The sequence below is a fragment of the Eriocheir sinensis genome, unplaced genomic scaffold (assembly GCF_024679095.1).
Source record: "Eriocheir sinensis breed Jianghai 21 unplaced genomic scaffold, ASM2467909v1 Scaffold504, whole genome shotgun sequence".
In the NCBI taxonomy this organism is placed as follows: domain Eukaryota; kingdom Metazoa; phylum Arthropoda; class Malacostraca; order Decapoda; family Varunidae; genus Eriocheir; species Eriocheir sinensis.
The window spans coordinates 38837-61500 of NW_026111837.1; the positions used below are offsets into that span (position 1 = coordinate 38837).

General features: G+C 39.9%; 1 protein-coding gene across 2 annotated transcripts in view; it reads left to right on the forward strand.

Moving 5' to 3' along the window:
- Positions 1 to 22664, forward strand: part of LOC126992822 (uncharacterized) — a 43316-nt gene that overhangs the window by 12066 nt on the left and 8586 nt on the right. The window contains exons 3-4 of one of the 2 annotated variants that reach the window (XR_007747099.1): positions 9848 to 9928; positions 10155 to 10238. The exons of the other annotated variant lie outside the window; for it this stretch is intronic. The gene's annotated coding sequence lies outside the window, so the exon portion shown is untranslated. The remainder of the gene's footprint in view (positions 1 to 9847; positions 9929 to 10154; positions 10239 to 22664) is intronic. 2 annotated transcript variants of the gene reach the window in all.

Below are 22664 nucleotides of genomic sequence, written 5' to 3' on the forward strand. Positions count from 1 at the left end.
TCTGTTGTATTCTGTTGTATTCTCTTTTATTCTGTTGTATTCTGTTGTATTCTCTTTTATTCTGTTGTATTCTGTTGTATTATCTTTTATTCTGTTGTATTCTCTGTTATTCTGTTGTATTCTGTTGTATTCTCTTATTATGTTGTATTCTGTTGTATTCTCTTTTATTCTGTTGTATTCTGTTGTATTCTCTTTTATTCTGTTGTATTCTCTTAGTCTGTTGTATTCTGTTGTATTCTCTTTTATTCTGTTGTATTCTGTTGTATTCTCCTTTATTCTGTTGTATTCTGTTGTATTATCTTTTATTCTGTTGTATTCTCTTTTATTCTGTTGTATTCTGTTGTATTCTCTTTTATTCTGTTGTATTCTCTTTTATTCTGTTGTATTCTTTTGTATTATCTTTTATTCTGTTGTATTCTCTTTTATTCTGTTGTATTCCGTTGTATTCTCTTATTCTGTTGTATTCTCTTTTATTCTGTTGTATTCTTTTGTATTATCTTTTATTCTGTTGTATTCTCTTTTATTCTGTTGTATTCTGTTGTATTATCTTTTATTCTGTTGTATTCTGTTGTATTCTTTTATTCTGTTGTATTCTGTTGTATTCTTTTATTCTGTTGTATTCTGTTGTATTATCTTTTATTCTGTTGTAGTCTCTTTTATTCTGTTGTATTCTGTTGTATTCTCTTATTCTGTTGTATTCTCTTTTATTCTGTTGTATTCTGTTGTATTCTCTTTTATTCTGTTGTATTCTGTTGTATTCTCTTTATTCTGTTGTATTCTGTTGTATTCTTTTATTCTGTTGTATTCTGTTGTATTCTTTTATTCTGTTGTATTCTGTTGTATTATCTTTTATTCTGTTGTATTCTGTTGTATTCTCTTTTATTCTGTTGTATTCTGTTTTATTCTGTTGTATTCTGTTTTATTCTGTTGTATTCTGTTTTATTCTTTTATTCTCTTTTATTCTGTTGTATTCTGTTGTATTCTTTTATTCTGTTGTATTCTTTTATTCTGTTGTATTCTGTTGGTATTTTCTTTTATTCTGTTGTATTCTGTTGTATTCTCTTTTATTCTGTTGTATTCTGTTGTATTATCTTTTATTCTGTTGTATTCTGTTGTATTCTCTTTTATTCTGTTGTATTCTGTTGTATTCTCTTTTATTCTGTTGTATTCACTATTATTCTGTTGTATTCAGTTGTATTATCTTTTATTATGTTGTATTCTGTTGTATTCTTTTTTATTATCATTTATTCTGTTGTATTCTGTTGTATTATATTTTATTCTGAAGTATTCTGTTGTATTCTCTTTATTCTGTTGTATTCTGTTGTATTATCTTTTATTCTGTTGTATTCTCTTTTATTCTGTTGTATTCTGTTGTATTCTCTTTTATTCTGTTGTATTCTGTTGTATTCTGTTGTATTCTGTTGTATTCTGTTGTATTCTGTTTATTCTGTTGTATTCTCTTTTATTCTGTTGTATTCTGTTGTATTCTCTTTTATTCTGTTGTATTCTGTTGTATTCTCTTTTATTCTGTTGTATTCTCTTTTATTCTGTTGTATTCTGTTGTATTATCTTTTATTCTGTTGTATTCTGTTGTATTCTCTTTTATTCTGTTGTATTCTGTTGTATTCTCTTTATTCTGTTGTATTCTGTTGTATTCTCTTTTATTCTGTTGTATTCTGTTGTATTCTCTTTTATTCTGTTGTATTCTGTTGTATTCTCTTTTTATTCTGTTGTATTCTCTTTTATTCTGTTGTATTCTGTTGTATTCTCTTTTATTCTGTTGTATTCTTTATTCTGTTGTATTCTGTTGTATTCTCTTTTATTCTGTTGTATTCTGTTGTATTATCTTTTATTCTGTTGTATTCTGTTGTATTCTCTTTTATTCTGTTGTATTCTGTTGTATTCTCTTTTATTCTGTTGTATTCTGTTGTATTCTCTTTTATTCTGTTGTATTCTGTTGTATTCTCTTATTCCGTTGTATTCTGTTGTATTCTCTTTTATTCTGTTGTATTCTGTTGTATTATCTTTTATTCTGTTGTATTCTGTTGTATTCTCTTTTATTCTGTTGTATTCTGTTGTATTATCTTTTTATTCTGTTGTATTCTTTATTCTGTTGTATTCTGTTGTATTCTCTATTCTGTTGTATTCTTTTATTCTGTTGTATTCTGTTGTATTCTCTTTTATTCTGTTGTATTCTGTTGTATTCTGTTGTATTCTTTTATTCTGTTGTATTCTGTTGTATTCTCTTTTATTCTGTTGTATTCTGTTGTATTCTGTTGTATTCTCTTATTCTGTTGTATTCTGTTGTATTCTCTTTTATTCTGTTGTATTCTGTTGTATTCTCTTTTATTCTGTTGTATTCTGTTGTATTCTCCATATTCTGTTGTATTCTGTTGTATTCTCTTTTATTCTGTTGTATTCTGTTGTATTCTCTTTTATTCTGTTGTATTCTGTTGTATTCTTTTTATTCTGTTGTATTCTGTTGTATTCTCTTTATTCTGTTGTATTCTTTTATTCTGTTGTATTCTGTTGTATTCTCTTTTATTCTGTTGTATTCTCTTATTCTGTTGTATTCTCTTTTATTCTGTTGTATTCTGTTGTATAATCTTTTTTTCTGTTGTATTCTGTTGTAGTATAGTTTATTCTGTTGTATTCTCTTTATTCTGTTGTATTCTGTTGTATTCTCTTTTATTCTGTTGTATTCTGTTGTATTCTCTTTATTCTGTTGTATATTCTGTTGTATTCTCTTTTATTCTGCTGTATTCTGTTGTATTCTCTTTTATTCTGTTGTATTCTGTTGTATTCTGTTGTATTCTCTTTTATTCTGTTGTGTTCTGTTGTATTCTCTTTTATTCTGTTGTATTCTCTTTTATTCTGTTGTATTCTGTTGTATTCTCTCTTATTCTGTTGTATTCTGTTGTATTCTCTTTTATTCTGTTGTATTCTGTTGTATTCTGTTGTATTCTCTTTTATTCTGTTGTATTCTCTTTTATTCTGTTGTATTCTGTTGTATTCTCTTTTATTCTGTTGTACTCTGTTGTATTCTTTATTCTGTTGTATTCTGTTGTATTCTTTTTATTCTGTTGTATTCTGTTGTATTCTTTTATTCTGTTGTATTCTGTTGTATTCTCTTTATTCTGTTGTATTCTCTTTATTCTGTTGTATTCTGTTGTATTCTCTTTATTCTGTTGTATTCTGTTGTATTCTCTTTTATTCTGTTGTATTCTCTTTATTCTGTTGTATTCTGTTGTATTCTCTTTTATTCTGTTGTATTCTGTTGTATTCTCTTTTATTCTGTTGTATTCTGTTGTATTCTCTTTTTAATTCTGTTGTATTCTGTTGAATTCTCTTTTATTCTGTTGTATTCTGTTGTACTCTCTTTTATTCTGTTGTATTCTGTTGTATTCTCTTTTATTCTGTTGTATTCTGTTGTATTCTCTTTTATTCTGTTGTATTCTCTTTTATTCTGTTGTATTCTGTTGTATTCTGTTGTATTCTCTTTTATTCTGTTGTATTCTCTTTTATTCTGTTGTATTCTGTTGTATTCTCTTTTTATTCTGTTGTATTCTGTTGTATTCTCTTTTATTCTGTTGTATTCTGTTTTATTCTGTTGTATTCTATTCTGTTGTATTCTGTTGTATTCTCTTTTATTCTGTTGTATTCTTTTATTCTGTTGTATTCTGTTGTATGCTGTTGTATTCTCTTTATTCTGTTGTATTCTCTTTTATTCTGTTGTATTCTGTTGTATTCTCTTTTATTCTGTTGTATTCTCTTTTATTCTGTTGTATTCTTTGTATTCTGTTGTATTCTCTTTTATTCTGTTGTATTCTTTATTCTGTTGTATTATTCTGTTGTTTATTCTGTTGTATTCTCTTTTATTCTGTTGTATTCTGTTGTATTCTCTTTATTCTGTTGTATTCTGTATTCTCTTTTATTCTGTTGTATTCTGTTGTATTCTCTTTTATTCTGTTCTATTCTGTTGTATTCTGTTGTATTCTCTTTTATTCTGTTGTATTCTCTTTTATTCTGTTGTATTCTCTTTTATTCTGTTGTATTCTCTTTTATTCTGTTCTATTCTGTTGTATTCTGTTGTATTCTCTTTTATTCTGTTGTATTCTGTTGTATTCTCTTTTATTCTGTTGTATTCTGTTGTATTCTCTTTTATTCTGTTGTATTCTCTTTTATTCTGTTGTATTCTCTTTTATTCTGTTGTATTCTCTTTTATTCTGTTGTATTCTGTTGTATTCTCTTTTATTCTGTTCTATTCTGTTGTATTCTGTTGTATTCTCTTTTATTCTGTTGTATTCTGTTGTATTCTCTTTTATTCTGTTGTATTCTGTTGTATTCTCTTTTATTCTGTTGTATTCTGTTGTATTCTGTTGTATTCTCTTATTCTGTTGTATTCTGTTGTATTCTGTTGTATTCTCTTTTATTCTGTTGTATTCTGTTGTATTCTCTTTTATTCTGTTGTATTCTGTTGTATTCTCTTTTATTCTGTTGTATTCTCTTTTATTCTGTTGTATTCTGTTGTATTCTCTTTTATTCTGTTGTATTCTCTTTTATTCTGTTGTATTCTGTTGTATTCTGTTGTATTCTCTTTTATTCTGTTGTATTCTGTTGTATTCTGTTGTATTCTCTTTTATTCTGTTGTATTCTGTTGTATTCTCTTTTATTCTGTTGTATTCTGTTGTATTCTCTTTTATTCTGTTGTATTCTGTTGTATTATCTTTTATTCTGTTGTATTCTGTTGTATTATCTTTTATTCTGTTGTATTCTGTTGTATTCTGTTGTATTATCTTTTATTCTGTTGTATTATCTTTTATTCTGTTGTATTCTGTTGTATTCTGTTGTATTCTCTTTTATTCTGTTGTATTCTGTTGTATTCTCTTTTATTCTGTTGTATTCTTTTGTATTCTCTTTTATTCTGTTGTATTCTGTTGTATTCTCTTTTATTCTGTTGTATTCTGTTGTATTATCTTTTATTCTGTTGTATTATCTTTTATTCTGTTGTATTCTGTTGTATTCTCTTTTATTCTGTTGTATTCTCTTTTATTCTGTTGTATTCTGTTGTATTCTCTTTTATTCTGTTGTATTCTCTTTTATTCTGTTGTATTCTGTTGTATTCTGTTGTATTATCTTTTATTCTGTTGTATTCTGTTGTATTATCTTTTATTCTGTTGTATTCTTTTGTATTCTCTTTTATTCTGTTGTATTCTGTTGTATTCTCTTTTATTCTGTTGTATTCTCTTTTATTCTGTTGTATTCTGTTGTATTCTCTTTTATTCTGTTGTATTCTGTTGTATTCTCTTTTATTCTGTTGTATTCTGTTGTATTCTCTTTTATTCTGTTGTATTCTGTTGTATTATCTTTTATTCTGTTGTATTCTGTTGTATTCTGTTGTATTCTCTTTTATTCTGTTGTATTCTCTTTTATTCTGTTGTATTCTGTTGTATTAACTTTTATTCTGTTGTATTCTCTTTTATTCTGTTGTATTCTGTTGTATTATCTTTTATTCTGTTGTATTCTGTTGTATTCTCTTTTATTCTGTTGTATTCTCTTTTATTCTGTTGTATTCTGTTGTATTCTCTTTTATTCTGTTGTATTCTGTTGTATTCTCTTTTATTCTGTTGTATTCTGTTGTATTATCTTTTATTCTGTTGTATTCTCTTTTATTCTGTTGTATTCTGTTGTATTATCTTTTATTCTGTTGTATTCTGTTGTATTATCTTTTATTCTGTTGTATTCTCTTTTATTCTATTGTATTCTGTTGTATTCTGTTGTATTATCTTTTATTCTGTTGTATTCTGTTGTATTCTGTTGTATTATCTTTTATTCTGTTGTATTCTGTTGTATTCTCTTTTATTCTGTTGTATTCTGTTGTATTCTCTTTTATTTTGTTGTATTCTCTTTTATTCTGTTGTATTCTGTTGTATTCTCTTTTATTCTGTTGTATTCTGTTGTATTATCTTTTATTCTGTTGTATTCTCTTTTATTCTGTTGTATTCTGTTGTATTCTCTTTTATTCTGTTGTATTCTCTTTTATTCTGTTGTATTCTGTTGTATTCTCTTTTATTCTGTTGTATTCTCTTTTATTCTGTTGTATTCTGTTGTATTCTGTTGTATTATCTTTTATTCTGTTGTATTCTGTTGTATTCTCTTTTATTCTGTTGTACTCTGTTGTATTCTCTTTTATTCTGTTGTATTCTGTTGTATTCTCTTTTAATCTGTTGTATTCTGTTGCATTCTCTTTTATTCTGTTGTATTCTGTTGTATTCTCTTTTATTCTGTTGTATTCTGTTGTATTCTCTTTTATTCTGTTGTATTATCTTTTATTCTGTTGTATTCTGTTGTATTCTCTTTTATTCTGTTGTATTCTCTTTTATTCTGTTGTATTCTCTTTTATTCTGTTGTATTCTGTTGTATTCTCTTTTATTCTGTTTTATTCTGTTGTATTCTGTTGTATTCTCTTTTATTCTGTTGTATTCTGTTGTATTCTGTTGTATTCTCTTTTATTCTGTTGTATTCTGTTTTGTTCTGTTGTATTCTGTTGTATTCTCTTTTATTCTGTTGTATTCTGTTGTATTCTCTTTTATTCTGTTGTATTCTGTTGTATTCTCTTTTATTCTGTTGTATTCTGTTGTATTCTGTTGTATTCTCTTTTATTCTGTTGTATTCTGTTGTATTCTCTTTTATTCTGTTGTATTCTGTTGTATTATCTTTTATTCTGTTGTATTCTGTTGTATTCTGTTGTATTATCTTTTATTCTGTTGTATTATCTTTTATTCTGTTGTATTCTGTTGTATTATCTTTTATTCTGTTGTATTCTGTTGTATTCTGTTGTATTATCTTTTATTCTGTTGTATTCTGTTGTATTATCTTTTATTCTGTTGTATTCTGTAGTATTCTCTTTTATTCTGTTGTATTCTGTTGTATTCTCTTTTATTCTGTTGTATTCTCTTTTATTCTGTTGTATTCTCTTTTATTCTGTTGTATTCTGTTGTATTATCTTTTATTCTGTTGTATTCTGTTGTATTATCTTTTATTCTGTTGTATTCTGTTGTATTATCTTTTATTCTGTTGTATTCTGTTGTATTCTCTTTTATTCTGTTGTATTCTCTTTTATTCTGTTGTATTCTGTTGTATTCTGTTGTATTCTCTTTTATTCTGTTGTATTCTGTTGTATTCTGTTGTATTCTGTTGTATTCTGTTGTATTCTGTTGTATTCTCTTTTATTCTGTTGTATTCTGTTGTATTCTCTTTTATTCTGTTGTATTCTGTTGTATTATCTTTTATTCTGTTGTATTCTGTTGTATTCTCTTTTATTCTGTTGTATTCTGTTGTATTATCTTTTATTCTGTTGTATTCTGTTGTATTCTCTTTTATTCTGTTGTATTCTGTTGCATTCTCTTTTATTCTGTTGTATTCTGTTGTATTCTCCTTTATTCTGTTGTATTCTGTTGTATTCTCTTTTATTCTGTTGTATTCTGTTGTATTATCTTTTATTCTGTTGTATTCTGTTGTATTCTCTTTTATTCTGTTGTATTCTGTTGCATTCTCTTTTATTCTGTTGTATTCTCTTTTATTCTGTTGTATTCTCTTTTTTTCTGTTGTATTCTGTTGTATTATCTTTTATTCTGTTGTATTCTGTTGTATTCTCTTTTATTCTGGTGTATTCTCTTTTATTCTGTTGTATTCTCTTTTATTCTGTTGTATTCTGTTGTATTCTCTTTTATTCTGTTGTATTCTGTTGTATTCTCTTTTATTCTGTTGTATTCTCTTTTATTCTGTTGTATTCTGTTGTATTCTCTTTTATTCTGTTGTATTCTGTTGTATTATCTTTTATTCTGTTGTATTCTGTTTTATTCTTTTGTATTCTGTTGTATTCTGTTGTATTCTCTTTTATTCTGTTGTATTCTGTTGTATTCTCTTTTATTCTGTTGTATTCTGTTGTATTCTCTTTTATTCTGTTGTATTCTCTTTTATTCTGTTGTATTCTCTTTTATTCTGTTGTATTCTCTTTTATTCTGTTGTATTCTGTTGTATTCTCTTTTATTCTGTTGTATTCTGTTGTATTCTCTTTTATTCTGTTGTATTCTGTTGTATTATCTTTTATTCTGTTGTATTCTGTTGTATTCTCTTTTATTCTGTTGTATTCTGTTGTATTATCTTTTATTCTGTTGTATTCTGTTCTATTCTCTTTTATTCTGTTGTATTCTGTTGTATTCTCTTTTATTCTGTTGTATTCTGTTGTATTCTCTTTTATTCTGTTGTATTCTGTTGTATTCTGTTGTATTCTCTTTTATTCTGTTGTATTCTGTTGTATTCTCTTTTATTCTGTTGTATTCTGTTGTATTCTCTTTTATTCTGTTGTATTCTCTTTGTTTTTCTGTTGTTTTCTTATGTTTTCTGTTGTTTTTCTTTTGCTTTCTGTTGTTTTCGGTTGTTTTCTTTTGTTTTGTGTTGTTTTTCTTTTGCTTTCTGTTGTTTTTCTGTTGTTTTCCGTTATTTTTCTGTCGTTTTTCTGTTGTTTTCTAATCTTTTCTGTTGTTTTCTGTTGTTTTCCGTTATTTTTCTGTTGTTTTTCTGTTGTTTTCCGTTATTTTTCTGTTGTTCTGTTGTTTTCTAATGTTTTCTGTTGTTTTTCTGTTGTTTTCTGTTCTTTTCTTTTGTTTTTCTGTTGTTTCCTGTTGTTTTTCTTTTGTTTCCTGTTGTTTTTCTGTTGTTTCCTGTTGTTTCTTGTTGTTTTTCTGTTGTTTCCCGTTGTTTTCTGTTGTTTTTTCTGTTGCTCTCTGTTGTTTTTTCTGTTGTTTTCTGTTCTATTCTGTTGTATTCTGTTGTATTTTAATGTATTATGTTCTATTCCGTTGTTTTTTGTTGTATTCTGTTGTATTTTAATGTATTCTTTTGTCTATTCTGTTGTATTCCAGTGGTGTATCAGAATTGGTGTACGTTTAGAAATAAGGGACGTTTATGCATTTTTTTCATTGACTTGGAAAAAACACAAACGTTTGCTAAATTATTCGAGTTGCCTCGTGCAATATCAGGTAATGTGGCCCAAATACTGACCACTGGGGGGCGTGGACTATTACAACATAATTTAGAGGTGTGCCGGCAGGTGTGTGAGGTGCCAGGTCAGGTGTGCCAGCGTTAGTTACCCCGTTAGGAGCGATTCTAACACCCGCGTCATCGGGGGCCGCCGGACCTGAGCGCAGCCCCGTACAGACAGTTTTTCTTACGTTGTGTCACTAATTATCGTTTGCAAGAGTCGCCACAACGCCCCACGCATTCACTGTCGATGGGGAAAGGCTTTCCTACACTAGCGTTAGCGTAGATGATGTAATATTGCAGAAAACAAGCCCAAATGTTCTCGGCGGGCGGGGCGGGGCAGTTTGACATTCACCTCGTAACAAAATTTTCGTCTTCACGGCTAAAATATATCTTTCCTGCACTACTCTCATATATCCACGTGTGCACGGGCGTGGAAGGCTGACGTGGGTGTACGGGCGTGATCTTAAGTGTCTTCCTTTTTGAGAAAATAAGGATATATATTTTTCGTGGCGGGCTGGGACAGTAACCTACCCCGTAACATATTTTTTCTTTTTCACGGCTAAAATACATCTTTCCTGCACTAATCTCATGTATCCACGTATGCACGGGCGTGGAAGGCTGTCGTGGGAATTGAACTCGGGCTCTCTCGTTTGTGAGCCGAGTGTGCTAACCACTGCACCACGAAGCCCCCTGCTGGGTTGGGAGGGGGCGGTTAGTTTGCATATGTGGACATTTTTTGTGGTGTGTAGTGGGCTTGTGTAATAGTGGTTTAGGTCTGGTAATTCCTTGTATTTTACAGAAACCACTACATGCGTGAGATGACCCGACCCGCCCCGCCCCAACCAACCATCATGACCTGCCCGCCCCCTGGCATACATTGGTAAGAAATGCCTGCTGTTAATGGATATTCCAGTCCATAGCTATGTGGGGTGTGTTGTTATAAATACCCTTGACTTGCATCCCTGTACTGTAAGATTCAAAACAATTCTAACCTAACCTTGGGAGTAGGAGTTAGGTAGCATATTAGCTTTGCATACCAATTTTGAGACACTGACTGTTCATTTCTGATAAATATATGATGCCTGTTATTATTTATAAGGTTATAGTTTCCAGAAACCCCTAAATGACCGACTCTTCCATGCCTGAGATGACCCGCCCTGCCCTGCGTCATGACCTCCCGGCATACATTGGTAAGAAATGCATACCACTGTTGATGGTTACACAAGCCCATAGCTGTGTGGGCTTTGTTGTGTTCATGCATAGTTACCTTGAACTGCTTCATTTATTACTAACCGTGTAGCAGTGACGGGCCAGATTTGTGGCTTTACCGTGTAGCAGTGACAGGCCAGATTTGTGGCTTTACCGTGTAGCAGTGACGGGCCAGATTTGTGGCTTTACCGTGTAGCAGTGACGGGCCAGATTTGTGGCTTTACCGTGTAGCAGTGACGGGCCAAATTTGTGGCTTTACCGTGTAGCAGTGACGGGCCAAATTTGTGGCTTTACCGTGTAGCAGTGACGGGCCAGATTTGTGGCTTTACCGTGTAGCAGCGACGGGCCAAATTTGTGGCTTTACCGTGTAGCAGTGACGGGCCAGATTTGTGGCTTTACCGTGTAGCAGTGACAGGCCAGATTTGTGGCTTTACCGTATAGCAGTGACGGGCCAAATTTGTGGCCTTACCTTGTAGCAGCGACGGGCCAAATTTGTGCCATGATATAAACCCCCCAAAAATAGATGATGCATAAACTGATCACAAATGCTTTGATATATATTATGAAATGGTTTGTGTGAGGGGTAATTTTTTCTCATTTTTCTTGCTTAGAGGGACCATTAAGAAACATGATCCCCCGCTGCTACTGCCGGGTCAATAAAAAAAGAAAACTAACCTAATCTAACCCCGTCTGAGAATTTACTCTGAAAATTTCTCTTGTGCCTTGATTCCTTGGTACTACTTACATAGGAATACATAGGAAGAACAGACACCAGAAGACCTATCGGTCTATGGCGAGGATGTCTGTTTACTACCGCTACTACTAGTCATCTACGTGTGGTAGGACAGGACAGAAAAGATGAAGGCTCCTCCCCACCCACCTCTCCCTCCGGCAACGTGCCGGCAGGAAATAGTTAGAAGAGAACACCATGTACCTTTAAGGAAGAAAGGGCCATGGAAATTTTACAGTAAAGAGAGAAATAAGAGGAAATTACTACCCTTAACTTACACTACTGGTAACCTAAGCTGTGGGGGAAAATGACTTCCTTACATAAGAACATAAGAACATAGAAATACTTATTCCTGCTTTGGTCGGTGTGTATATATATTTTCCAGTTTATACTTGAGTGTTAGATGGAGATATTTCATTATAATTAAGGTTGCTGCCATTCATAAATTAGTGCAGAAAAAAATCACGTCAAGAATGAACTGACAGCAAAATAAAAAAATAAAAGAACTCGCTCAGATTTCTCCTCTTTTCTTTAAATTCTAAGAAGCAAAATATATATAAGCACAAAACCCTGCTCGTCTTTGCTGTCTTGTTTAATAAATGTTACAATACTTCACGAACGAACGCATCTGACGGCCTAGAAAACTCCTATAGATTCCTGAGGTCATTTTCGGAAGGTGTAACAAAGTGAATATAAACAAAAATCTTCCTTTCTCTAGTAAAATAAGTAAAGATTTGCAAGATAAACCTCAAACTCTTGCATCTTAGCCAACTTTAGTATATAGTTTTGGATTCTTTCACAGTGGGGTGTTCAATAGTAGGTTAATAGTAGTGGTAAATAGTGTGGCAGGGGTGGGAGGGGGGTAGGAGGAGGTGGAGAGAAAGGGGAAGGGAGCGAGAGGAGGGGTGGAGGAAAGGAGGTGGGGGGGAGTAGGAGAGAGAAGGAGGGGTTGTGGGGTGTTCAATACTAGGTTAATAGTAGTGGTAAATAGTATGGCGGGGGTGGGAGGGGGGTAGGAGGAGGTGGAGAGAAAGGGGAAGGGAGCAAGGGGAGGGGTGGAGGAAAGGAGGGGGGTAGGAGAGAAGGAGGGGTTGTGGGGTGTTCAATAGTAGGTTAATAGTAGTGGTAAATAGTATGGCGGTGGTGGGAGGGGGGTAGGAGGAGGTGGAGAGAAAGGGGAACGGAGCGAGAGGAGGGGTGGAGGAAAGGAGGGGGGGGGTAGGAGAGAGATGGTGGGGTGGTGGGGTTTTCAATAGTAGGTTAATAGTAGTGGTAAATAGTATGGCGGGGTAGGGAGGGGAGTAGGAGGAGGTGGAGAAAGGGAAGGGAGCAGAGGAGGGGTGGAGGAAAGGAGGGGGGGGTAGGAGAGAGAAGGAGGGGTTGTGGGGTGTTCAATACTAGGTTAATAGTAGTGGTAAATAGTATGGCGGGGTAGGGAGGGGAGTAGGAGGAGGTGGAGAAAGGGAAGGGAGCGAGAGGAGGGTGGAGGAAAGGAGGGGGGGCTAGAGAGAGAAGGAGGGGTTGTGGGGTGTTCAATAGTAGGTTAATAGTAGTGGTAAATAGTATGGCGGGGTGGGAGGGGGTAGGAGGAGGTGGAGAAAGGGAAGGGAGCAAGGGAGGGGTGGAGGAACGGCGGGGGGGGTAGGAGAGAGAAGGAGGGGTTGTGGGGTGTTCAAAGTAGGTTAATAGTAGTGGTAAATAGTATGGCGGGGTGGGAGGGGGTAGGAGGAGGTGGAGAGAAAGGGAAGGAGCGAGAGGAGGTGGAGGAAAGGAGGGGGGGTAGGAGAGAGAAGGAGGTTGGGGTGTTCAATACTAGGTGAATAGTAGTGGTAAATAGTATGGCGGGTGGGAGGGGGTAGGAGGAGGGGGAGTGAAAGGGGAACGGAGCGAGAGGAGGGTGGAGGAAAGGAGGGGGGTAGGAGAGAGAAGGAGGGGTTGGGGTGTTCAATAGTAGGTTAATAGTAGTGGTAAATAGTATGGCAGGGGTGGGAGGGGGTAGGAGGAGGTGGAGAGAAAGGGAAGGGAGCAAGGGGAGGGTGGAGGAAAGGAGGGGGGGGGTAGGAGAGAAGGAGGGTTGTAGGTGTTCAATAGTAGGTTAATAGTAGTGGTAAATAGTATGGCGAGGGTGGGAGGGGGTAGGAGGAGGTGGAGAGAAAGGAAGGAGCAGGGAGGGGTGGAGGAAAGGAGGGGGGGGTAGGAGAGAGAAGGAGGTTGGGGTGTTCAATAGTAGGTTAATAGTAGTGGTAAATAGTATGGCGGGGGTGGGAGGGGGTAGGAGGAGGTGGAGAGAAAGGGAAGGGAGCGAGAGGAGGTGGAGGAAAGGAGGGGGGTAGAGAGAGAAGGAGGGTTGGGGTGTTCAATAGTAGGTTAATAGTGGTAAATAGTATGGCGGGGGTGGGAGGGGGTAGGAGGAGGTGGAGAGAAAGGGGAAGGGAGCAAGGGGAGGGGTTGAGGAAAGGAGGGGGAGGTAGGAGAGAAGGAGGGTTGTGGGGTGTTCAATAGTAGGTTAATAGTAGAGGTAAATAGTATGGCGGGGATGGGAGGGGGGTAGGAGGAGGTGGAGAGAAAGGGGAAGGGAGCAAGGGGAGGGGTGGAGAAAAGGAGGGGGGGGGTAGGAGAGAGAAGGAGGGGTTGTGGGGTGTTCAATACTAGGTTAATAGTAGTGGTAAATAGTATGGCGAGGGTGGGAGGGGGTAGGAGGAGGTGGAGAGAAAGGGAAGGGAGGGAGGGGTGGAGGAAAGGAGGGGGGGGTAGGAGAGAGAAGGAGGGGTTGGGGTGTTCAATACTAGGTTAATAGTAGTGGTAAATAGTATGGCGGGGGTGGGAGGGGGGTAGGAGGAGGTGAGAGAAAGGGAAGGGAGCAAGGGAGGGGTGGAGGAAAGGAGGGGGGTAGGAGAGAGAAGGAGGGTTGTGGTGTTCAATAGTAGGTTAATAGTAGTGGTAAATAGTATGGCGAGGGTGGGAGGGGGTAGGAGGAGGTGGAGAGAAAGGGAAGGGAGCAAGGGGAGGGTGGAGGAAAGGAGGGGGGGGTAGAGAGAAGGAGGGGTTGTGGGGTGTTCAATACTAGGTTAATAGTAGTGGTAAATAGTATGGCGGGGGTGGGAGGGGGGTAGGAGGAGGTGGAGAGAAAGGGGAAGGGAGCAAGGAGGGGTAGAGGAAAGGAGGGGGTAGGAGAGAGAAGGAGGGTTGTGGGGTGTTCAATACTAGGTTAATAGTAGTGGTAAATAGTATGGCGGGGGGTGGGAGGGGGTAGGAGGAGGTGGAGAGAAAGGGAAGGGAGAGGAGGGGTGGAGGAAAGGAGGGGGGTAGGAGAGAGAAGGAGGGTTGTGGTGTTCAATACTAGGTTAATAGTAGTGGTAAATAGTATGGCGGGGGTGGGAGGGGTAGGAGGAGGTGGAGAAAGGGAAGGGAGCGAGAGGAGGGTGGAGGAAAGGAGGGGGGGTCGGAGAAAGAAGGAGGGGGTGTGGAGTGTTCAATACGAGGTTAATAGGAGTGGTAAATAGTATTGCGGGGAGGTGGAGGTGGTGTGAAAGGGGAAGGGAGCGAGAGGTGGGGTGGAGGAAAGGAGGGGGGGTAGAGAGAGAAGGAGGGGTTGTGGGTGTTCAATACTAGGTGAATAGTAGTGGTAAATAGTATGGCGGGGTGGGAGGGGTAGGAGGAGGTGGAGAGAAAGGGAAGGAGCAAGGGAGGGGTGGAGGAAAGGAGGGGGGGGTAGAGAGAAGGAGGGTTGTGGGGTGTTCAATACTAGGTTAATAGTAGTGGTAAATAGTATGGCGGGGGGTGGGAGGGGTAGGAGGAGGTGGAGAGAAAGGGAAGGGAGCAAGGGGAGGTGGAGGAAAGGAGGGGGGTAGGAGAGAGAAGGAGGGTTGTGGGGTGTTCAATACTAGGTTAATAGTAGTGGTAAATAGTATGGCGGGGGTGGGAGGGGGTAGGAGGAGGTGGAGAGAAAGGGGAAGGAGCAAGAGGAGGGTGGAGGAAAGGACGCTGGGGGGTAGGAGAGAGAAGGAGGGGTTGTGGGGTGTTCAATACTAGGTTAATAGTAGGTAAATAGTATGGCGGGGGTGGGAGGGGGAGGTGGAGAGAAAGGGGAAGGGAGCAAGGGGAGGGGTGGAGGAAAGGAGGGGGGGGGGTAGGAGAGAGAAGGAGGGGTTGTGGGGTGTTCAATAGTAGGTTAATAGTAGTGGTAAATAGTGTGGCGGGGTGGGAGGGGGTAGGAGGAGGTGGAGAGAAAGGGAAGGGAGCGAGAGGAGGAGTGGAGGAAAGGAGGGGGGGGGTAGGAGAGAGAAGGAGGGGTTGTTGGGTGTTCAATACTAGGTTAATAGTAGTGGTAAATAGTATGGCGGGGGTGGGAGGGGGGTAGGAGGAGGTGGAGAGAAAGGGGAAGGGAGCGAGAGGAGGGGTGGAGGAAAGGAGGGGGGGGGTAGGAGAGAGAAGGAGGGGTTGTGGGGTGTTCAATAGTAGGTTAATAGTAGTGGTAAATAGTATGGCGGGGGTGGGAGGGGTAGGAGGTGGAGAGAAAGGGAAGGAGCGAGAGGAGGGGTGGAGGAATGGAGGGTGGGGGGTAGGAGAGAGAAGGAGGGTTGGGGTGTTCAATACTAGGTGAATACTAGTGGTAAATAGTATGGCGGGGTGGGAGGGGAGGAGGAGGTGGAGAGAAAGGGAAGGGAGCGAGAGGAGGGTGGAGGAAAGGAGGGGGGGTAGGAGAGAAGGAGGGGTTGTGGGGTGTTCAATACTAGGTTAATAGTAGTGGTAAATAGTATGGCGGGGGTGGAGGGGGTAGGAGGAGGTGGAGAGAAAGGGAAGGGAGCAAGAGGAGGTGGAGGAAAGGAGGGGGGTAGGAGAGAGAAGGAGGGTTGTGGGGTGTTCAATAGTTGGTTAATAGTAGAGGTAATTAGTATGGCGGGGATGGGAGGGGGTAGGAGGAGGTGGAGAGAAAGGGAAGGGAGCAAGAGGAGGTGGAGGAAAGGAGGGGGGGTAGGAGAGAGAAGGAGGGGTTGTGGGGTGTTCAATAGTAGGTTAATAGTAGTGGTAAATAGTATGGCGGGGGTGGGAGGGGGGTAGGAGGAGGTGGAGAGAAAGGGGAAGGGAGCAAGAAGAGGGGTGGAGGAAAGGAGGGGGGGTAGGAGAGAAGGAGGGGTTGTGGGGTGTTCAATAGTAGGTTAATAGTAGTGGTAAATAGTATGGCGGGTGGGAGGGGTAGGAGGAGGTGGAGAGAAAGGGAAGGGAGCGAGAGGAGGGGTGGAGGAAAGGAGGGGAAGAGAGAAGGAGGGGTTGTGGGGTGTTCAATACTAGGTTAATAGTAGAGGTAAATAGTATGGCGGGGAGGGGAGGGGGGTAGGAGGTGGAGAGAAAGGGAAGGAGGAGAGGAGGGGTGGAGGAAAGGAAGGGGGGGGGTAGGAGAGAGAAGGAGGGGTTGTGGGGTGTTCAATACTAGGTTAATAGTAGTAAAAAATAGTATGGCGGGGTGGGAGGGTAGGAGGAGGTGGAGAAAGGGAAGGAGCAAGAGGGGTGGAGGAAAGGAGGGGGGGTAGGAGAGAGAAGGAGGGGTTGTGGGGTGTTCAATAGTAGGTTAATAGTAGTGGTAAATAGTATGGCGGGGTGGGAGGGGGTAGGAGGAGGTGGAGAAAGGGGAAGGGAGCAAGGGAGGGGTGGAGGAAAGGAGGGGGGGGGGAGAGAGAAGGAGGGGTTGTGGGGTGTTCAATAGTAGGTTAATAGTAGTGGTAAATAGTATGGCGGGGTGGGAGGGGGTAGGAGGAGGTGGAGAGAAAGGGAAGGGAGCGAGAGGAGGGGTGGAGGAAAGGAGGGGGGGGGTAGGAGAGAGAAGGAGGGGTTGTGGGGTGTTCAATACTAGGTTAATAGTAGTGGTAAATAGTATGGCGGGGGTGGGAGGGGGGTAGGAGGAGGAGGAGAGAAATGGGCAGGGAGCGAGAGGAGGGTGGAGGAAAGGAGGGGGGGTAAGAGAGAAGGAGGGGTTGTGGGGTGTTCAATAGTAGGTTAATAGTAGTGGTAAATAGTATGGCGGGGGTGGGAGGGGGGTAGGAGGAGGTGGAGAGAAAGGGAAAGGAGCAAGGGAGGTGGAGGAAAGGAGGGGGGTTGGAGAGAGAAGGAGGGGTTGTGGGGTGTTCAATACTAGGTGAATAGTAGTGGTAAATAGTATGGCGGGGGTGGGAGGGGGGTAGGAGGAGGTGGAGAGAAAGGGTAAGGGAGCGAGAGGAGGGGGGGGGAGAGAGAAGGAGGGGTTGGGGGGTGTTCAATACTAGGTTAATAGTAGTGGTAAATAGTATGGCGGGGGTGGGAGGGGGTAGGAGGAGGTGGAGAGAAAGGGAATGGAGCAGAGAGGAGGTGGAGGAAAGGAGGGGGGTAGGGAGAGAAGGAGGGACTGTGGGGTGTTCAATAGTAGGTTAATAATAGTGGTAAATAGTATGGCGGGGGTGGGAGGGGGTAGGAGGAGGAGAGAAAGGGAATGGAGCGAGAGGAGGGGTGGAGGAAAGGAGGGGGGTAGGAGAGAAGGAGGGGTTGTGGGTGTTCAATACTAGGTTAATAGTAGTGGTAAATAGTATGGCGGGGTGGAGGGGGTAGGTGGAGGGGGAGAGAAAGGGTAAGGGAGCGAGAGGAGGGGTGGAGGAAAGGAGGGGGGGGGTAGGAGAGAGAAGGAGGTTGTGGGGTGTTCAATACTAGGTGAATAGTAGTGGTAAATAGTATGGCGGGGTTGGAAGGGGGGTAGGAGGAGGTGGAGAGAAAGGGAAGGAGCGAGAGGAGGTGGAGGAAAGGAGGGGGGGGGTAGGAGAGAGAAGGAGGGTTGTGGGTGTTAAATATTAGGTTAATAGTAGTGGTAAATAGTATGGCGGAGGTGGGAAGGGGGTAGGAGGAGGTGGAGAGAAAGGGGAAGGGAGCGAGAGGAGGGGTGGAGGAAAGGAGGTGGGGGGTAGGAGAGAGAAGGAGGGGTTGTGGGGTGTTAAATACTAGGTTAATAGTAGTGGTAAATAGTAGGGCGGGGTTGGAAGGGGGGTAGGAGGAGGTGGAGAAAGGGGAAGGAGCAGGAGAGGGGTGGAGGAAAGGAGAGGGGGGTAGGAGAGAGAAGGAGGGGTTGTGGGGTGTTCAATAGTAGGTTAATAGTAGTGGTAAATAGTATGGCGGGGGTGGGAGGGGGGTAGGAGGAGGTGGAGAGAAAGGGGAAGGGAGCGAGAGGAGGGGTGGAGGAAAGGAGGGGGGGGGGTAGGAGAGAGAAAGAGGGTTGTGGGGTGTTCAATACTAGGTTAATAGTAGTGGTAAATAGTATGATGGGGTGGGAGGGGTAGGAGGAGGTGGAGAGAAAGGGAAGGAGCAAGGGAGGGTTGAGGAAAGGAGGGGGGGTAGGAGAGAGAAGGAGGGTTGTGGGTGTTCAATAGTAGGTTAATAGTAGTGGTAAATAGTATGGCGGGGGTGGGAGGGGTAAGGAGGAGGTGGAGAGAAAGGGAAGGGAGCAAGGGAGGGTGGAGGAAAGGAGGGGTGTAGGAGAGAGAAGGAGGGGTTGTGGGGTGTTCAATACTAGGTTAATAGTAGTGGTAAATAGTATGGCGGGGGTAGGAGGGGGGTAGGAGGAGGTGGAGAGAAAGGGGAAGGGAGCGAGAGGGGTGGAGGAAAGGAGGGGGGGGGGTAGGAGAGAGAAGGAGGGGTTGTGGGGTGTTCAATACTAGGTTAATAGTAGTGGTAAATAGTATGGCGGGGGTGGGAGTGGGGTAGCAGGAGGTGGAGAGAAAGGGAAGGGAGCAAGTGGAGGGGTGGAGGAAAGGAGGGGGGGGGTAGGCTAGCTAAGTTGGGGGTTGGGGGTGTTCAATAAGAGGTTAAAAGTAGTGGTAAATAGTATTGCGGGGGGGAGGGGAGGTGGAGAAAGGGAAGGGAGCAAGGGAGGTGGAGGAAAGGAGGGGGGGTAGAGAGAGAAGGAGGGGTTGTGGGTGTTCAATAGTAGGTTAATAGTAGTGGTAAATAGTATGGCGGGGGTGGGAGGGGGTAGGAGGAGGTGGAGAGAAAGGGAAGGAGCGAGAGGAGGTGGAGGAAAGGAGGGGGGGGGGTAGGAGAGAGAAGGAGGGGTTGTGGGGTGTTCAATAGTAGGTTAATAGTAGTGGTAAATAGTATGGCGGGGGTGGGCCATAAGCTGTTCTGAAATTTATGTAAACTTATTACAAATATATACGTAGTCATTGAAATCTCACTTAACTATTGGGTTCTCGCCACAAAGTCTCTGCCACTCTCTTTTCAACTTCCATTGGCTAAGGATACTCAACCATGTGAATTATTAACTAATGAATGCTACTTTCTATAAAGATCAAGTGATAAAAATATGAAATGGGTATAAGCACCGTATCATAGCTAGTATATATATATATATATATATATATATATATATATATATATATATATATATATATATATATATATATATATATATATATATATATATATATATATATATATATATATATATATATATATATATATATATGTGTGTAGAATAGCTTACGTTAAAATAGGAGTTTGTGAAGATATATCGGTTATTATTATTTACTATTTTTATCGCAAAGTCAGGGAGTGAGGAAATATATTACTAATGTTTATTTCCACATTTTTTCCTTAAATTTCCTCCCCCTCCTCCTACTACTACTACTACTACTAATAATAATAATAATAATAATAATAATAATAATAATAATAATAATAATACTTCTACTTGTACTGCTACTACTACTACTACTACTACTACTACTACTACTAGTACTACTACTACTTCTACTACTACTACTACTACTACTACTACTACTACTACTACTACTACTACTACTACTACTACTACTACTACTACTACTACTACTACTACTACTACTACTACTACTACTACTATTACTACTACTACTACCTCTACTACTACTACTAATAATAATAATAATAATTCTACTACTACTACTACTACTACTACTGCTACTACTACTATCAAATATCTGTTAATATTGATCCTAGCGTTCCGCGGAGGCCAGAAATGAACTCCCCGTCTCGTTTTACCTAAGAACAGTCACCGTTTGCATGAAAATAACCTAAAATAACATAAATATAGCTGATTTTCATATTTTTGAGGGGGGGGAATTTCACACGAGATTTCCGGGCCGATATCTCCCTTAATATTGAGTGTAGCGTTATGCCGAGGCCAGAAATGGATTCCTCGTCTTATTTTACCCAAGAAAAGTCACCGTTTGCATGAAAATAACCTAAAATAACATAAATATAGCTGATTTTCATGTTTTGGAGGGAATTTCATGCGAGCTTTCCGGGCCAATATCTTCCTTAATATTGAGTGTAGCGTTATGTCGAGGCCAGAATTTGATTCCTCGTCTCATTTCCTTCCCGTTAAGTCGCCTTTTGCAAGACATAGCCGCTTTTTATTTTTTTTACCCAAACTTTTTAAGGGACCCAAAGTATAACACTTTTACCTCAAGTACGAGAGTCCACTGCGGCGTGAGGGACATTGCCTATTATGTGCCGATTTTTTATTCCCCAAACTGCTTTCACACCCAAATAACTGCCTTCTTATATGTTAAATGGTTAATTATTGGGGCTTCTTGGCAATGGGCTGGAGACCGGTAAATGCGCGGCTTTGAGTACGATAATCTAGCATCGGTGCGCGCCAAAAACCATAACACAGCTGATCGTCCCGTCCAGAGCTGTTTGCAGTGTTTTTGGGGGTAAGACAGTGTTTTTGCACGTTCGTGGTACAGAGGAAGGGTCAAACTATACCCAGGGTCATTAGCTATCCCTGGAAATGCCCACAACGCCTACGAAAGCCTTGTCAAATACGTGTCCTTGGGTGACCCCCGCATACTTCCGTCATCCACAGATTAATGTTTTCAAAGGCCTACCAGAAGGTTAATCGTGTTTTCCTGAGTGCTTTTCACGTTAATGGCACAGAGGAAGGGTCAAACTATACCCAGGGTCATTAACTACCCCTGGAAACACCTACGAAAGCCTTGTCAAATATGTGTTCTTGGGCTCTCAACTTGTATAGTAATATTCCCCCTTAGGCCTATCCGATCATTACCAAGGCCTAGCGGAGTGTTATTTGGGGTAAGACAGACAGTGTTAGAATTCATTATTATGTTACTGGGTAAATGTTTGTTACGGTCTGTAGTGTTCTGCTGTGCCTGGCAGTGTGACGTGACAGCAGTGTTTAGATGTGTTACGTGATCCCAGAGAGTGTTACAAGTGGTGACATTAGTAGTATTCTGTTACCTGGACACATGATAGGGTTGTTACTGGCTGTGTTAAGGTGACGGGCTGTGACGTGGGTTCTCAGGTGTTATAAACTCACAGAAGAATTCCGGAAGAGGCCACCCGTGGGCCTGGAGTGCCAGGCAGTGTTAACAGTGCCACAGACAGTGATGCAAGACAGATTAGTTACCCAGTGTTAGGCTGTCTTGTTACCTGACCTGCCTACCCCTCTCCTGTGACATGGGGTCAGGTGTTATGCAGTGCTATGTGATGCCAGGCAGTGTTCATAGTGGCATAGATTTGTGTGGTGCCAGAATCAGTGTGATGCCAGTCATTGGTGCCAGGGACGGTATATGTATAGAATAACACCCAGGTGACCCTAGGACAAAGCTTTATTTTTCTCCCTCACTCCCCTCAATGTTACCAGCTTACCGTAGGCATAACATTGTATCTTTCTGTTTCTGGCCCATAAATATTGCAAAAAAGACCATCAGTAATTACCGATGTTAACAATAATTATAAATGCATATTGTTATCTTTATGGGGCGATAGTTTGGGGTCAGAAAAGACAATACTTACAGAAGACTTACTTACAGAAGACCTCCTGGAAGAGGCTTACGCCTGTGACTCCAGATCTACGTTAACAACTTGTGGCAGTGTGTGGTGGATGATTTGAGCCTTGTAATTATATTTCAAATCTTGGTTAGCCCAGAATTTATCGAGTCTGGATTCAAACTGAATCACTGTTGTTGCCGCCACCACCCACTCAGGCAGTTGATTCCAATCATTCACTACTCTACTTGGGAAAGCATACTTCCTTACATCCAACCGTGATCTTGACTTAAACAGTTTCAATGAATTTCCCCTACTCCTGCTTTCTTCTCTAAGTTTCAATATTCCTCTGGTACATGCATCATCATTTTTCCCAGTGAGTATCTTATAGGCCTCAATTAGATCTCCCCTTGCTCTTCTATATGCCAGTGTGGGCAGTCTCAGCTTCCTCAGTCTCTCTTCGTAGGAAAGTCCCTTGAGTTCAGGCACCATCCTAGTAGCCCTTCGCTGAACGTTTTCCACAATTTCAATGTCTTTCACCAAGTAAGGACTCCATACTTGGTTGGCGTATTCAATGTGTGGTCTTACCAGTGCCTTAAACAAGGATTTAAATATTTCAGAATCCAATGAAACAAAAGTTCTTCTAATTATTCCCACTAAATTATTGGCTTTATTTACTTTTTCTACTAGATGGTCAGCACAACTTAGTTTATTGTTTATAATGACACCCACATCTTTCTCTGTAGTAATCCTCATTAACTGTTTCTCCATGTGATATCCTTGATCTTCAACAGATGTTCTTCCTATTCTCATGTATTTGCATTTGTCTGGATGAAATCTTAATAACCATTTTTCACTCCATGAATATAAGTCTAACACATCTTGCTGC